The sequence below is a fragment of the Cylas formicarius genome, unplaced genomic scaffold (genome assembly GCF_029955315.1).
Source record: "Cylas formicarius isolate icCylForm1 unplaced genomic scaffold, icCylForm1.1 PGA_scaffold_2__14_contigs__length_35257938, whole genome shotgun sequence".
NCBI lineage: Eukaryota > Metazoa > Arthropoda > Insecta > Coleoptera > Brentidae > Cylas > Cylas formicarius.
Window position 1 is genome coordinate 32,742,750 of NW_026844319.1, and position 17,394 is coordinate 32,760,143.

Below are 17,394 nucleotides of genomic sequence, written 5' to 3' on the forward strand. Positions count from 1 at the left end.
CACGAGGCACATAAGCTTATAGGAAATGGCCCCGATGCTACGCCGGTATTCATCTTTTTTTTTGCGATTTTCGATTGTTTTTTGGACCTTGCTATGAAACACGTGAAGCGTTCGAAATTTGAAACAATCGACTTCATATTTGGCACATATATGCAGCTTTGCCTCGTGACGGAACCTATTGAAACGGGTGGGGCTGGGGGGTCAGGAAGTATTCTACAAAAAACATCATTTTTCAAAAACTGTTTGCGAGACCAAAAAAATTTTCGAAAAAAAAGAAGCAGAAGATACGGCTCTATAAACTTTTATTCATGACAATTTTTCAAAAATATGCAGGGTGCACGGCAAATTCAATCTGATCATTTCTGTACCAATGTACCATAGGACCTACCGTTACCGAGATATAAAATTTTTATACGAGCGCAAATACTTTCGAAAAACTCGATTTCATCGATTTTTCCAAAATAACAAAATACAATAATTTTCTTCTAGCGACATGCTCGTTTAAGATATCAATGGTTCCGGCATTGAAGTTTTTGGTGAATCGTTGAGGTAATCTAATCAGACAACTTTCAAGTTCCACATAGATTTTCTCACGGATCTGCGTTCTCCTTTTAATAAAAACCAGTATTTAACTATTTAGCCATTTAACACACACACGCACATCCTTAAAGATTTTTCACATATATGAAGGAGAGAGAAAATATTCGAAAATTGTAAAGTACAGTTTTGAATATGAATAAATTTTTGCGCCATAACCCGAACGAATGCGCCAAAAATTGGCTTAGAACCGGCACTACATACTACTTAATGGGAATTATACAGCATGCAATACAACAGAATGTTTGGTGTTTCAATTTTTCGTACTACTACCTTGGACGGGTTTGATTTGTTGATCATTTATGGTGTGTCGGACCATACCAACGGCTTCTCCGAAAACACCACCTCTAAGGCTAGCGAATAAATATTTTCAAAATGTGATAGAATTTTGATGAAGATCCAGCATCGAGCGTTTTCCACCCCCTGAGAGATACGCGCGGATGTTGAAGACTCTCAAGATGGGACCGCGACAGCTGGCTTGCGGAACACCCGCAAATACACCTGCCCAAACATGCGCCCAGGGCGGCGCACGCGCGCCCCCTACGTTCGTAAACCGCCCGCCCGTTTTATCAAATGGCAATAGAAATAAAAGATAGGAAAGTAAAAGGCGGAATTATAATAAAAAGATCCTGCTTAACCAGGTTTGATTTACAACGTGGAAAATACGAGCAGACCTCGTTTGTTGTATCAGTGGCGGATTTCCTGGGGCGGTGGATTTATAAATATGTATTTTAAAAATTATCTTCCTTATGCAACTGGCGGGGTAGATTTTAAAAAGTGCGACGTGAATTTTAACAAAATTTTGAATTAGAAAAGTTCGCGTGGATTATGGAATATATTCCATATGTTTTTGATTTTGTCAATTTTTTAACCAAAGATCAGGTGTTTTTTTAAAATAATTTGTCTATGGTGTCAGTAATTTTTCACACACATTGTTAGCATCTAGTTTTTAAAAAACAAAGTGCACTTAACTGGATAATCTTATTTTTTAAATAAAAAATACAAACTATTTTAAAATGTTTTTTTTTTCGTTTTCTTTTTCGTGTCGTTTGATTTTTAAATCAACTTCTTGCCAAATAAAATATTGCTTTTGGCGATGCCAAAAATACTGTAGAAGTTTAAAAAAAAAAAACAAAAAAACCTACTCTGTTCTATCGTTTGACGAGACGAGAAATGAATAACAGAAAAATTTCAAAATTTTATGACCCTTAGGGTAAGATAATTAATAAAATCACTGAATAAAGGATCTTATTTTTCTAAAATGAAGTTGGTTAGTTTTGGTTAGGTTAGATGACATGATTTCACAAAGATTTCACAGATAACAAACATTTCACAGATTTCATAAAGCTGGGGCACCAGATTTCACGATTGATTTACCCCCGATTTCATAAGATTTCACATATTTCATAATTTTGTAAACGTCACCGAATTTGAAAAAAATAAAATAAAAAAATAAGTAAAAATTATATATACAAAATTAATTAAAAATCTTTTTCTTTAATTGCGAAAGAGTATTGTTAATGTCAGTGTTAAATTAATGAATATTACTGTTATACATTCCATATCTTTTGAAAACGGACAAAATTTAACTTCTTAATTGTTTTCTTTTGTTCAACTTGAACTAATTAATTTTCTTCATATTAATGGACATTTTTAATACATTTAGTTGGGAATTACGATAATTGTTGATTTCATGTCGATAAAAAAATTGCAATTAAAGTCTAATAGAAACAAAAAAACAGAAAAAATATTAATCCTTATGACCTTTTAGATATATAATCTTATAACTATAAAAATCATCAAAAATCACCCGCGCATCATTAGTTAAGTGATTTACTATAACACTTATGCTTAGCTTTCGCTTATGCTCCTCTTGTAGTATATTGTAAAAACCGTTTCTTGCTCAGTATTTATTTATTTATTTATTTGTTAATTTTAGAAACATTTAAAAAGAAATATTTAAAAAGCAACTTTTTTTTCAGGTTCATCCTAAGCACAAAAAAACAGGCTTTGAAAACCCCAGGGTTTTACTTTTTCTTTAACGGCGATGTTTCGTAAAAAACACCAACGCAACAATACTAGGTAATAACATGATGGCGCTCCTTGTAAAAAAAAATCTTCCTACATTCGTCGGGTACAATTTATCAAAGGTACCACCCACGTGTTTAAAAGTTTTTTTACGTCACCCCTAAGCGATCGCCCAAAAAAAAACTCGACTCCCTACCTTTCAAGATTTTTTTCTTCAAAACTTTGGTCTGCAAAAAATGGCGCTACCGCAACGACCCCCCGCCCCCTAAAGCTGGTAAGCCCGTCCATTGTTTTCTTAACTACCGTTGAAAACAACCTCTACAAGCGTCTACACGCGATAGTTATCAACACGTACTTAACTTCTATTTTTTTTTTCAACGCGCGCGGGGAGTCGATACTAAAGACGCAGTACGACCACAGTTTAAACGAAATTAACAAAAAAAAAAACACACACACAAACACGAAGCGGCTTTTTTTTCATCCCCTCGCACGACCCCGATTGTTTCGATGATAGAACCATCGAACGTTAATTAAGGCCCAGGGGGTTGTCTCGTTTTTGTTGAAGATTTTTTGCCGGAAACGTTTAATGCTTTTTTTAATACCCTAAAATATCCGTCAAAGTTGAACGACCCGATTTCACTTAAATAGTATTCGAACTCATCCTGAAGATGGCGGCACTAGTGACTAAAAGTCAATGATCGTATTTGTGCAGGTAGTTATAATACGACCAAAAATATAGTGCATTTATTGCTTTCAGGTTCTAAGTATTTTACAGTACCTTAACCGCAGACTTTCGCAGGACCGTGGTAAAACCCATCCCAACAGATGTTTATTCAGCATTAACTAGCTCTTGGAATTTTTATTCGAAACGTAAATGGACCGTTTTAAATTTGATTAATCATTGATTCTGCGGGGTGTTTTCGAATAAGTAGTAGCAACATATTCGTATATATTACAGAAGTATTTGACTGCGATCCTTCCAGTAAGTACGTAATTCTCGAGCTTTGACCCTGCGAGGCGGTTTTCAATGGATAGTTCAAAGGGTAAGGGTAAGTACCTGTACTCTATTCATCATACAGGTAAGTCCTAAAATAATCATTTTCGTCTTGTGTGCCTATCGATTAACAACATTCTTCTTGTATTTTTGTGTCTTCTACATAGTTCTTCGATTTGTAAACAACATATTCGCGGTTAGTTAGAAGAAGACATGGAAAACAACGCAGAATTTGAAGACGAAGTGGAAATGGTAGTCGAACCTAATGACAATTTAGAAGACGAACTACATCAGCAAATAAAAAAAATGGATCCATTTGTCCTCGGATGCTAAACAAATTGTTTTGAGTGTTTACAATTTTATCAGAAATTCAGAAGGGAAGTAGGATCAGCAATAAAAACAAGTGGCATGGCCAAGGTTCCGAAGTCAACTGTAAGAAAATTTGTTGCAAATGGGATAGTCAAGAGGAAGGTGGGAGAAGATGCTGGTACTTCTAGCCTATAGTTAAGTATTCTTCACTTATTTGACAGGCAAAGTAAAATCTCTGAACATTTTACAATGTACTTGCTTTGATTATTAATTAAATATAATATATAATAAATAAAAAATCATGTATTTGTATAAAAATAGTACTCGCTTTAATTGATCCGGAATATCGGGTCTCTACTATATACAGAACACTAATAATAATGAAAACAAATGAAATGAAAAATGAAAAAAATAAAATAAATGAAAATAATGAAATTCAACTAAATGCATTCCGATCTAAAATACGACATATAACGTATAAAAATATGAGGTGTCAAAATGATGGTCTGTTTATATTAATATTGAAAATAATAAAAACAATAATATCTATGCGCATTAAACTAACAATTAACTAATTAAAAAAAAATTGAAATAACAGCCGTATGAACAAGTAAACATACTTGAAATTAAAAAAAAAAACTGCAAAAAATTTCAAATTATCAAGCTGTCCTTAAACGAGGGGACGGGGGGACACTATCATAAGGCGAGCGCGTGCCTATCGCTCGTCATGGTGGGGCTTCGCCGGCTTTGGGAAAATCGATCGGAAATTATTAAGCAGTACCCGATATCAATTTTATGCGAGCACATCCATCGCTTCCCATATGCTATTTTTACGTAGTGGGGCGTGACGGAGCAAGTTCGAGAAAAAAATACGCAGGGTAAAAATTTTAAGCAATTTTATCGTCATTTTCTACTTGCCCCGAGTACCCTGAGCTTGGATAAATATTGACCATTGGCCTTTTATTGCTGGGAAGTGTTTTAACAACGAAGAACGCCCGATCTATCTTCAATTTGTTATGTCCAAAAAACTACAGAGCAATTGCTGTCATTACTGCTGGGAGAATACACTCTAGAATATTAAAAAATCCTCCGATTCCGAGGACAATCACTCTTGGTGAATGGTGATAGAGGACGCCAAAGGAATAAATAATTGTCATAATAAAATCGGCAGCGGATCGTTGAGATAATTATAAAAAAAAGCTGTTTGGCATGTTGAAAAGCGGACATTTTAGGATACATTTTTACATACTAGGATTTCATCCAGCCATTAGGTTCTTAACAAGTAACACCAAAACGATTCTAATCAAATTCGGTTTAAAACGTCTAAACGCCAACAAATTTATCCGTTAATTAAATACTAATTTTTTTGAAGCACCCTATAAAGACGCAAGACTCTGCTAACTGCTTGGTCTGATGCTTAACCAGTATGCGTAATTTTTCGCAAAGTGCAAAAATTGACGATAAAATGGTTAAACTGTAAATTGCAAATTTAAAATTGTTTTTTATTAGTTCCGGCAAGAGTGACGCTTTCAAAAAAGAAAACCGAAATGACTCACTCATTCGAAGGATGCGAAGAGTGCCCGACGAATCTTAAGTTCAGACGGCAAAAAATCGCCGGAGACAATGGCGGAATCGATTAGTTAGCTCATTTTGACGGGCATGTGTGTGTGTACCTGGCGACCAAGCGTCTCGTTGCTCGATGAGTTTCTAGCGTAAAATTCCGATTGGCGACAACTTTACTATTTCAAACGGGTATTCATATATTTTTTTTAACGTCGTTTTATTTCGTTTTCTCTTTAAGCGGAAAATATATTTTGAACTTCATTTTCGTAACATTCTTATTAAACAAGCTTTGGCAGTATGTATAATTAAAATAAATGAGAACTAAAAGTTCAGATTTTCACGAAATTATATATTTTTACATGACAATTGTTTGGACAACACCGTGTCTTTACTACCTGCTACTATATATATACCGATTAATTAATGTTGTGAGAATTTAAGTTCAATAAAGGAGAGGTATTTAAATCTAATTGATCGTTAAGCAATACATTTCAATGTCTCATTTTGTTAATCTCCATGGCTTCCAATAAATTTAATTTTTTACTTTTCTTGACTGTATGTAAAACTAGACTATTGTTTTTAAACGCTCTTTTATGTCTGTTAATGCGTTTCTTGAAGGATCTATCTGTGTGTCCAATAAAAATTTTAGCACAAGATCCGCATTTCAACCTGGAGACACCTGATTTTTTTTAAATTTTCGTATTGTGTGGTTAGTTCTGAAAGCTATTTTTAAACCACATTTTGAAAATTCTTCCTGAGATGCGCCATATTTACTTCTTTTATTAATTTTAAGGTCTATTTATACACATCAGTGCTGTATCACTGTGTGTCACTTCAGTGTCAGTGTCAGTGAAAAATAAAATATCGTTTAAAATCTAATAATATGAACAACCTTTTCAATCAATGCCCGTTTCGTCTCTCTTGATCCAAATTTTATGTACCCACATTAATATAATTTCCAATTCTTCATTAGTCATATTGTACCTCACTGAATGCATACGACAAATGTGTGTGAATTGGTATCACCGATCGATACAGATTGGCCCTGTTCATTTCAAAAACAATTTCTTGTTTTTTTATTCTTTTGCTCATAAAAAGTAAGAGATAGGAACAAAAAAGCTATGTGAATTATGCGCGGTAGATTTAAAAAAAGAAACTCGTTATCCACATCTACTTTTTCAACCACCCTATATATGTTTGTTTACTGCAAGAAAAGGGTTACCCAGTACAAACCAATCTTGTTCCATTTATTCAAAACATCAGCTCAGGCTGCGGTGATTCTTCCGATTCATCGAAAAGATGCGCTTTGGTTTCTACGAGACCTTAAATACTTTACTTATTTAGGGAAAAAAATTATTGTTCAGTTGGGGCGTGAACTTCATTGGCAGAAATTTCGTGGTGGATAATAAGGCCTGTTCCTCACATTCCAGATCGACCTCTAAATTCTTCGACCTTTCCAGGTTAAGTGGTGTCTCGTTGGGTCTACTCGTGCGTGAGGACGTATTGAAAACTAATGCGCGGCCACTTACTATTAATTCGGCGTAACTTTCCGTACAAAGGCGTTTTGGTTTTGTTGTTGGCCCACATCTGCCAGAGCGAATGCGTTTTAATATAATGTCGGTATGGGTACCACACGTCGGGGGTACCTATACCATACTCTTTTGATACAAGCCACGGAGACCGGAAGAGGAGTGTGTGTGTGTGTGTGTGTGTGTGTGTGTGTGTATGTGTGTGTTGTCGTTCTCGTTTATTCGAAGCTCGGCCTCAAGCCGGTTTGTTTACCAACCTAAAAATAAAATTTGAAAAAACAACTCCCACAAATTATACAAAAGATGTCCAGGTCTCTTCGAGTTAAGGCAATTTGCATTTTGTTTGTAAAACACAGAATGTTTTCTTTTATGCAAAAGTCCAGTATGGATATCACAAGTACAGCTACACTCTAGGTAGACCTCTAAGACCATTTAACAACTCATTCACACAAAGCTGTTACTGCTGTTTTTGTCGACCTACGGGAGGCATTCTATGTTGTGAGTCATGTGGTCCTCTTGAATGAATCAGGGATCTGCACTAGTGTCTGCTGGTCTGCAATTTAATGATTTGGTCAACGGTGACCTCGACAATGACTTGACAAAATATTAGAACATGATGTTACATCAGAACAGGTCGGTGTGATATCAAAATCAACGGTGTGGTCCAGAACTAGTACATAAGCCTCGTCCTGGATTTACTTCTCAATTGAAATCGAAATATCGAAAATAAAATAATACCCAGAACTGACATATCTGTTACGTATTTGGGATAGCTGTAAAGAAATCAATTCCAATGAAATAAAAATCCAATAAGGTTTTGATTTTGATTATACGACTCATAACGAAGATCTCTTTGATATGATAAAAGTATTGCCAATTTCTAGTATTGCAATCTAAATGATAAAAATATTAATTATTAGCAGAACATTAAAGAAGTTCATTCTCCTTTTTATAAGTAGAAACTACAATATCCATCGCTAGAACAAACACAAGTGATGATTAAAGCTAAAGATAAAAGATCAAAACCCATTTAAAGGAAAAATAAAAGCTTATTACAACTAGTGATTTTTTTTAGATCACCTCATCATCATCATTATCATTATTATTATAATGATTATTATTATTATTATTAAACAAAGTCACTCAATTCTTTTAAATAATAGAATTGATGTTCTTTTGATAGATATCAAATTTTTTAATCATATAATTTATACCATCCTTTTTATATCAGTGCAACGGTGATAAAACGGCGAGATGATGATAAGATATGATTATTTATATATGAGACTAAATCGAAACCTATAATGATATAATGATATATGATTAAAATCTCATACGTGATAAGTACTTTCTAGAGGTAACTAGCAACTGGTTTTTGTGTGTCAGATCCAAAAAAAAATCGTTTTTTTTTTTTGACCCACCTTAGTGGTGATTGGTATTCCGCGTACGTTAACCGAGTTAATGCCGAAAATTAACACGAAAAGAAAAACATTCCTAACAGACGTGCAATTAATACGGCCCAAAATGGGTTACGCGTCTCTCCTTCAAAACGGAAATCCGCGGGAAATCTTTAATGTTATTGGTGGCGCGTGATGGGACTACTTAACGCGTTACGAACCCGACTGACTCACCCGGCACCTTTTTTTATTGAAAAAATGGCCGGCGAAAATGAATTTATGCCGCGATTAAGCAATGGACGCGCAATTTTTCACTTTGTAGCCCCCGCCGCGGTGCAGTAATTTATCCCGTTATGACGAACATGATTGTCCTATAGGCGGCTCGTCGACTTGCGATGCGCAAAGGATTTTTTTCTAAAATCATCAAAGTAATATTATGTAAATATTCGAATATGTCAAATAACGTATTTTTGAAGTCAGGAAGAGTACAAACAAGATAAACATATTAATATAAAATATAAATATAAATATATAAAAATATAAATATATTACATATAAACAGTTAAACCAGTGTAACCAGAAAGTAGAACTTTGAATAATTAATTTACAAAATAATTCGTTTATAGAATAGAAACAATATTCTTCAAAAAACTTTTTCGATAATTATAATTGTTGTTTTTAATGGAAAGTAATATCAGTATTGAGGCGACCAGGTTAACAGAATTTGAAAAAAAAAATACAAATACAAATTTTATGTGTATTTTTAAAATTTAATTATTTATTTGTGTTTTGAATACTGACACCTCAGGCTACTGTAATACTATTTACAAATCTTCTGGATTCCTCCTGCGTTGTTGAATCGAACTGTTTCAGTTTCGGTTAAGTTTTGGAGCATAGCGTATTTTTAATATATTTTTGACTTATTATTTTTTTAAAAATCAGTCAAACTCGTAAAATTATTTAAAAATCCATAAAGATTCTGTGAAATCCGTGATATACACTTAATCTTTGTGAAAGTCGTGAAATCTGTGAAATAATATGGTTGCGCGAAATCTAGCGTACCAGAGTTTTGGATGGTGAACTTAACTTGACTTAACTTAAGTAAATTAAGTCAACGAAATTAAATCATATAGTTTTAGAAACTAACAAAAAAGCGAATTTATTCGTAATGGTGCCTAAGAGCGACTGCTAAAACGTTCCATAAATTAAAATTTCCGATTCGTAAATCAAAACCAGGAGCGGAAACTACACCCATTTAGCGACTAAAGTAGATAAATCAAAGTTCAGCATTTGCAGGGCATTAAAAATTCGGAATAAATGGCATTTACCTTAGCTTTCACTCAAATCTCGAAGAAATGAACCATTAAGCTGTCACAACCCCTCGCGGGATCGTTTTTGCGGCACCAGCACACAAAACAAGTCTAAAATACCGGAACAACATCCCCCGACGTTAATTATTCCCCCCCTACCCTCCCGCCACAACTTCGCCTCATAAATAATATTTTTTCCATCCCAGGGCATGCGGTTTACTCTCGTTTTTGGATAGGAAAAAAACACCCACCCCCTTAGGGTATTTACATATGCATATTTCTTTATTTTTAGAACTATATATACGAGTCTATCTCGATCTCGTCGAAACAAATTTCGTCCGGTACACCCTTTGCGCGCACACGCACAATACGAACGTTTTCGGGAAAATTAATTTGGTGACTCTTTATCTGTTCGAACAGGTAGAGGCTAGCTGGTGCGCTATTGTAGAGGTTTTGGTAGATCCGTATCGGAGAGAAACGATGAATACCAACGCCGAGAGAAGAAGCGATTATGAATATTTCATAAGGCGTAATTTTGCGTTTCACGCGGCCAGTGGATGGTCTCGATCATCGATGACGATAATTTTAAGGGAGTGACAAAACCGCGTCGAGGGTCCTGCTTAAACGACAACGTCAATTCCGCAAACTGAGTTTAGTCTTGTTTTATTATTAACATTCCTAGAAATAAAATATTGTTCTAATACTTTCTTAGAATTCAATTTGTTTTTTTTAGAAGGACCCCTTCAGATTCATGTCGACATTTTGACCCTTCACACGTAATTGAAATAGTCCTTGCCAATATTACATTAGTGCCGGTCTAGACAAGCTGTCATCGGAGACGAAAAAAACTCCAGGAAACGTAAGGCAACATTCACTTGACACCAAATGAAACTTTCTAAACAATCTTTGTCCTGCTGTGTTATTTCGTATTTAAATAAATTTATTGATATCCAGTTTGCACCGCAGGTAAGCAAGCAGTGAGGCACGTTAGTGCTACTATCTACTATCACTATCTATATAACATTAATTTAATAATATTTTATACTGCACGTTTGCTTTATTCGTATCCTTTTTTCATTCTTTTTTGACCCTCTCTTCGGCATATTTATAGGATTACTACCGCTGGCAAAACAATTATATATATTTTCTAAACATTTACACTTTTTATACAACGTAGAACACACATCCATCCCAACCTCTCGAAAAGTAGATCTAGATACCAAATTCTTTTTTTTACGGAACACCATTTTTATTTAAATTCATTTTTGAACTACAAGTTACAAGTAGCTAGTATAAGCAAAGTTATATTAACATGTTACAATTACATTTCTGTCAATAAAGAGAGTGAATCTAGAGAGAAATTTTAGTTTTCATTGGATATGGAGACAAAACGACAATTCAAAAAAAAAATTACCCAGAAAGACTCACTATAAGTGGTGTTCTATATATTTTCAATTTACTGCCAAAAATGAGCAAGAAAATATTATGATTATATTTTTAAATAAATTTATTTCATATTTTAGCCGTTCGCTGTATATTTTGTTGATTTACCATATTTATATTTTTGTTTCGGGTCGCATTACAGAATACAGATGAAGTTTATTTATAATTAATTAAATAATAATTTATTATAATATACTTATAATTATCGAGAACGGAAATAGGTTATGTTTCACAGACCATAAAAGAATAACTTCAAACGAATAGAAAAACACCTATCAATGTAGATACTTACTGAACGTGTTTCTAGGTTCCTTGCCGACAATGAAGATACGGCGGTTTTGGTGTTAAAAACTATATTATAAAAGTGAAATAAACTATATTAAAATACATTTTAATTGCACTTTTTTCTTTCAACCAGCATCTCCATAATTTTGAAACTATAAAATTTTTATTATGTATTTATGTATAACTACTTTTAGCATCCTAAAGATGACCCAAAAAGAATCAAAACGTTGGCGTAGAAGCTGATGTTTCGGTGTTTTTTGTTGATCTTTTTCAACAAATCAAAATCTTTTAAAAGTTTTATTTTTATTATATTTAAATAATATATTAGTCATTGGGAATCAACTGTCATTATTAATAATTATTAACAACCTGTTGAAATGGATAGAGTTATTAAAATAAGAAAAAAAATTAATTGATTTATTGAATAGTATTAATCTGAACTTCTGCGAAAATCTGTGTAGAGAGTCAATATAAAAGTCAACAAATACGTAGGTATGAGTTTTTTCAACAAGACACGATTTAAAGAGAATTTTTATTATCATTATTAATCATAAATTAAAATATTTATTACTAAAAATTATTAAATAAAATAAAACATCCAAACTACTGGGCAAAAGCAATTCCGCATTAGTTCCGCACTAGAAACGGCCATTACTTAAAGAAGGAAAACAAACAACTTAAGGTTGCGTGTTTTAGGACACTTCCGGTTAATTGGCCGCAGCCAGGCTCCGAATATTTATTTGTCCGATCGATAAGCCACCCCACTGCGACGTCCTACATGTTATTCAGTAATCCTCTCCCTCCGCAAAATTTTTTCCCTCGTTGATGAGAATCGTAGTTTTCGGGATATTGTACATTAATAACCAAATTAAAAGCTAAGAAATTACCTTATTTATTTATGTAAGACCTGGATAGGGAACGCGAAAACTTAACCTGCCCAACAGGATGGGCCGTTAAATCAACAAATTCTACCTCTATGTGTTAATGAAAGTAGTTCCACCAAAATATTGAAGGGCATCAATGTTGGTTTGAAAATAAGGGGACCAAACCACCAAAATTCCCGTTAATGATCTCACTAGAGTGCAATATACAAGTCTGGCAGAATCAATGATAAAATTTGGACAATGTTTGATAATAAACTCAAGGATTATTGAACCTTTAATAGAAAACATACAGCTATTCATTATTTACGAAATACTTGGTCCACTTTTGCTTCACGGGAAAAATTGATAACACAACATTTTTCCACATTTAACTATAGCCTGTTCTCCAGAAACAAAACACACAAACGATCAACGTCCTGCTGCAAAAGCTTCCCGTCAATGATGTTCTCAATTATTTTACAAACTTTTAGGTCATCAGCCAATTTTAACTATTTCTATTAATCCATAATCCATTACGGGCCTTCGGGGTTTATCAAAAATTCTGTTTATGCTGTCCTTAGATCATAGGGGTACATTGAGAAACTATTTTCACCCAAAGAATCTATCATTTACGGGTTTGGCTAGCTATTGATGTAATAATTTTTGTTTCAAAACTATTCTCTTCATATAAGTTATGTAAAAAAACATATTTATAAAATTTGAAGCATACGAATGACCTCTTCATGAATTGCGAGTTGCAGCAAGACACCTTCTCCCATCCCAAGATCACCAGACATTATTTTAGTGGTGAGATCGCAAAAAAAAAAAATTAACAGTACCTACGTGGCTGCTGAATTATGTTGACTATGAAGTAAAATTTTTAATTCCTTCATTCCGGTTTACGATATTCCCTTTTTCATTAGGCAAACAAAATATTTTGTTCCGCAGTTTTACGAAAATCTTAACTTTTTTAAAATTTACCAAGACCACAATAAATTTTATTAAAAAAGTCTTAGACAGAAAGAAGGAACAGTTAAATTATTAAAAATAGGTGTATGACTTAATAAAAGTTGTGGGTTTTTGGTACGTCACCTTCGAATAACACTAATGACAAATACGAGTGATTGACTCTTAAAAACAATGGCGCCATAGTAATTTTTTTTGCAAGCGTGAAAACCAATCGTTTTTTTATAAAATATAAATTATTGGAAAAAGTATTAAGTTTAGGTACGTATTATTATTAATAAAAAGAGTTGAAGGATTTTTAAAATTTAAAAATAGGGTTTCCATTTAAAAAAAAAGTATGTTTTATTCAACGCGTTTTTTTGAGCCATTTTGTATACTGTATATAATGCCGGTGGGCGGTTTGATATTAATTTTATTTCGGTTCGTTTTCGGTGTCGTGGGGGGTTTTTGATTCACCTTATTTATCGGTCTAACCGAAACAGTAATCACATATTCTGGTTCGATGGCAGGAACCCAGTTCATTTTTTGATTGGTTATTTTGTGGTCGTTCATTTTCATAAGCCAGTATCGTGAATTCTTTTGTTACTGTAAAATGCCAGGAAAAGTCTAACTCGAGCCCACCGTTCCTACTTTCTTTTATCTCTGACGTAGATATTATATTCACCACCGTCATGGAGATTAATTCGTTAGAAAATATGAAATGTTGACTGTTCACCGACCGGCAGATTAAGACCCAGTGTGCCCTTATCATTATTATTATTATTAGAAGACTTAATAATTTTCTGTTAACATTATTTGATGTTCATGTCTCAGTTGCAGGAGTTATAGGTAAACCAAAGGCCCCTTCAGAATCTTAGAATATTTATGAAGCAGAGAGATATTTGCAAAGATGATTTAAACTTAAGGAGTTTTACAGTATCTACAGTGAGAAGAGGCAAGCGGGTATATTCACTGTGCAATTTAAATAACTCCAAACAAATTGCTGCTATTTGAAAAAAATAAAAGTAATTCAAGTGCATTTCCAAGTAGTTTGAATGACTCCGAAAACATTAATAAATTTTTTGGCCAGTTTTTTCAAAACACATACAACTGTAATGGTAAAATAGGAGATTATCAGAACAATTCTTTTAATAATGATTGACGCATTTGTTTCGAATTAACAAAAATTTCCGATAATCATAAACGCATTCATAAAATTAAAACAAATACCACTGGGGTTTACTAAATAGTGCTTACATTGATAAATATGTCACTCGTTAATTCTTCTATAGAGGTAGGTAAAATATTTTAAACAAAGTTGGAGGCGCAATTGTCGAAATTCAAATTTCCAATGTGAATTTTTTTAGGTTAGCTATAAATATATTCAAATTTAGGATTTTTAATTAAATGGTATTATTAATAAACGGTAATTTTATTTTATTTTATCACGAGTATGATAATAACAAAATTTACCGGCTTGGCAATCTCGTCACATGCAACTTAATACAATATGGTGGGGTATGTCATCTATAAATACATGGCTAGTATTGAACTGGCTTTTAATGGATGAAAATGAAATGAAAATATTTACAAACTACCTGCTACTATATATACCAAAAAATGACCATAAAACCTTAACTAATGTTGTTGTGAGAATTTAAGTTCATTAAAGGAGAGGTACTTAAATCTAACTGATCCTTAAGCAATACATTTGAATGTCTCATTTTCTTAATCCCAATGGCTTCCAATAAATTTAATTTTCAACTTTTTGTGGCTGTATGTAAAATATCAAAATTGTCGTCAAAAATGTGTTTTTCTGTGAGTAGCATAATTAGAATCTAGACTGTTGTTCAAGTTCAGTGCCGGACTAAGGACTAAGTGGGTTTCCCATAATAAAATCTACCTTACAATTAAATTCAAAATAATTTTGGTCTAAAGATACTTACTATTAAGCAATCTAATAAGTTTTGTTTCACCAATGGGTTAACCTGTTTCCGAGTTAAGGTGAAATCTACTAAATCTATCACATCCATAGGTGGAATACTGATAAAGACACGGTGTTGTCGAAACAATTGTCGTGTAAAAATATATATTTTCGTGAAAATCTGAACTTTTAGTTCTAATTTATTTTGACATCGCTAGTAACTTCGTCATATAATTTGTCCACATAGTTGTTCCATGCTAAAGGTAGTTGAAAATTAAATAAGAAGTATTTGCTTGAAGATGGTAGACAATGATATCTACGCTGTCCACACTTGATAAAACGTAGTAATATAAGTGCCCGAAGTTCAACCAACCCTTAGTATTTCTTCTTCTTCTTTCTCTGTTTATGCATTAATGAATGTTTGCGAAAACATTTTCTATTACTTGTTTATGTCCGGCCGTGCGGATCAATATCTGAATGCCGGGTATGCCAGCCCACTGTCCCAGTCATGGTATCTTAAAAAATCTGCGGCATATCCACATCGCAACCGCGTCCAGTTTCTAAACATTCGAAATGTGATTTGTAATGACATAGATAGATAGATAGATTCATTTATTGACTACGTTTCGTGCAAAAGGAACGTACAATTGTAGCAAGTCAGAAGTTATATTCAAGTGTAACAAAATTACATTAAAAAATAACATAAAAATACACATCTAATACAAAAAAAAATTGTACAGTTGTAGGAATTCTTTAATAGTATCTTTAAATTTTCTATTGCTCATCTTTTTCACGGTACCTGGCAAAACATTATACAATTTCAGGTTCAACGAGTTGCTCTCGGACTTCCTCAGTCTAAACCTAGGCCGTCTAAGGAGATCCCCCGAACGAGTTGGATAGGCATGGCAATGAGAATTAGCGCTAAAGTTTCCTTTCGTTCTTTGTATCTCTAATAACTGGTAGTAGATATAGATGCAAGGAAGGGGCATCACTTTAAATTTTTTAAAGTAAGGTTGAATGGCCCTTTTCTGCATTCTAAAAATCTCCACAGCAGCTGAGGAATCACCCCCAGCACCGTGCCATAGCATAAGTGCGAATGCAACAAAGAAAAACAGACCTTGTTCCTATCAGGCCTCTCAGTCGTCGAAGAACGAATACGTTGCTGGACAATCTATTTTTCAAGTCTGAGATATGTTGTTTCCGATTTAGACTATCATCGATCCTAATGCCAAGCAACTTGACGGACTGTCCACTATTTACCAAGCAATTGGAGGAAAACACAATACTCTGGGTCTTGTCTAAATTTAATTTAAGATAATTATTTTCGAATCAGACATTAGCCCTGTCCTCCAACATGCCAAACCTAACGGACACTCTTAGCAGATGTACATTACAACGATGCCAATCTATCAATCCAAGTCATAATCTTCATATAAATCAAAAAATCTTTTATACTTTGTATGTATGAATTGAATTGTATATATTGAATACATTATATATCGAATATATTTAATTGTATTCAACTTATTTTCTGTAGCGTAGCGACTTAATTATTTGCAACGTACAACGGACAAAACCGTTGCAAAAAACAAACCGAGATGCCCATAACTAAAACCCATCGTCGCGTATATCCATAACAACATGCTGAAAACTTCCATACAAAGAGCAAAAAAAAATTAATTTGAGGCGAAAGCTTCGCATTGCGTGTTGTCGGTTTCTTCTACTTCATTCGCCCCCTGTCGGTACTTTATTTTCAAAGAGCAACATTTCTTCGCCAATTTGACGTCATAAAATTGCAAAAAATGTCATTCTTAATTATCAATACGGCTGAAAAATAATAAGAAAACCTTAAACTACACTTACCTTTTTTTCATGTGTTGGCAACACCCTCTCCGACATTGCTCCAACCCTGAAATTAATTTATTGAATTAGTAATTAAAGCTTCGCTCTTAAAATTCTTAGTTTTGAAGATACAGTGTTTGGGATTCGTGGAAAATAAGAGACATAAAGAAACCAATTTTTTTTTACTGAAACGTACTAATATGTTTTTTTTAATTAAATTTAGTAAATGGTAATAAAAAACGTCGATATCAGATTATCAAATTATGCTTTCTGAATGAACTCAATGCTGCAAAAATATTAATGTTATTATCAACTGTACTAAGACAGTTTGTCTCAAGCTTTCAATGATACGGCAAACTCCGTGA

The 17,394-nt window shown here is 33.5% G+C and overlaps 1 protein-coding gene across 1 annotated transcript in view; it reads right to left on the bottom strand.

Moving 5' to 3' along the window:
- Window positions 1–17,394, bottom strand: part of LOC132697949 (protein spitz-like) — a 151,212-nt gene that overhangs the window by 122,099 nt on the left and 11,719 nt on the right. Inside the window, exon 2 of the mRNA XM_060663740.1 lies at window positions 17,051–17,096. The gene's annotated coding sequence lies outside the window, so the exon portion shown is untranslated. The remainder of the gene's footprint in view (window positions 1–17,050; window positions 17,097–17,394) is intronic.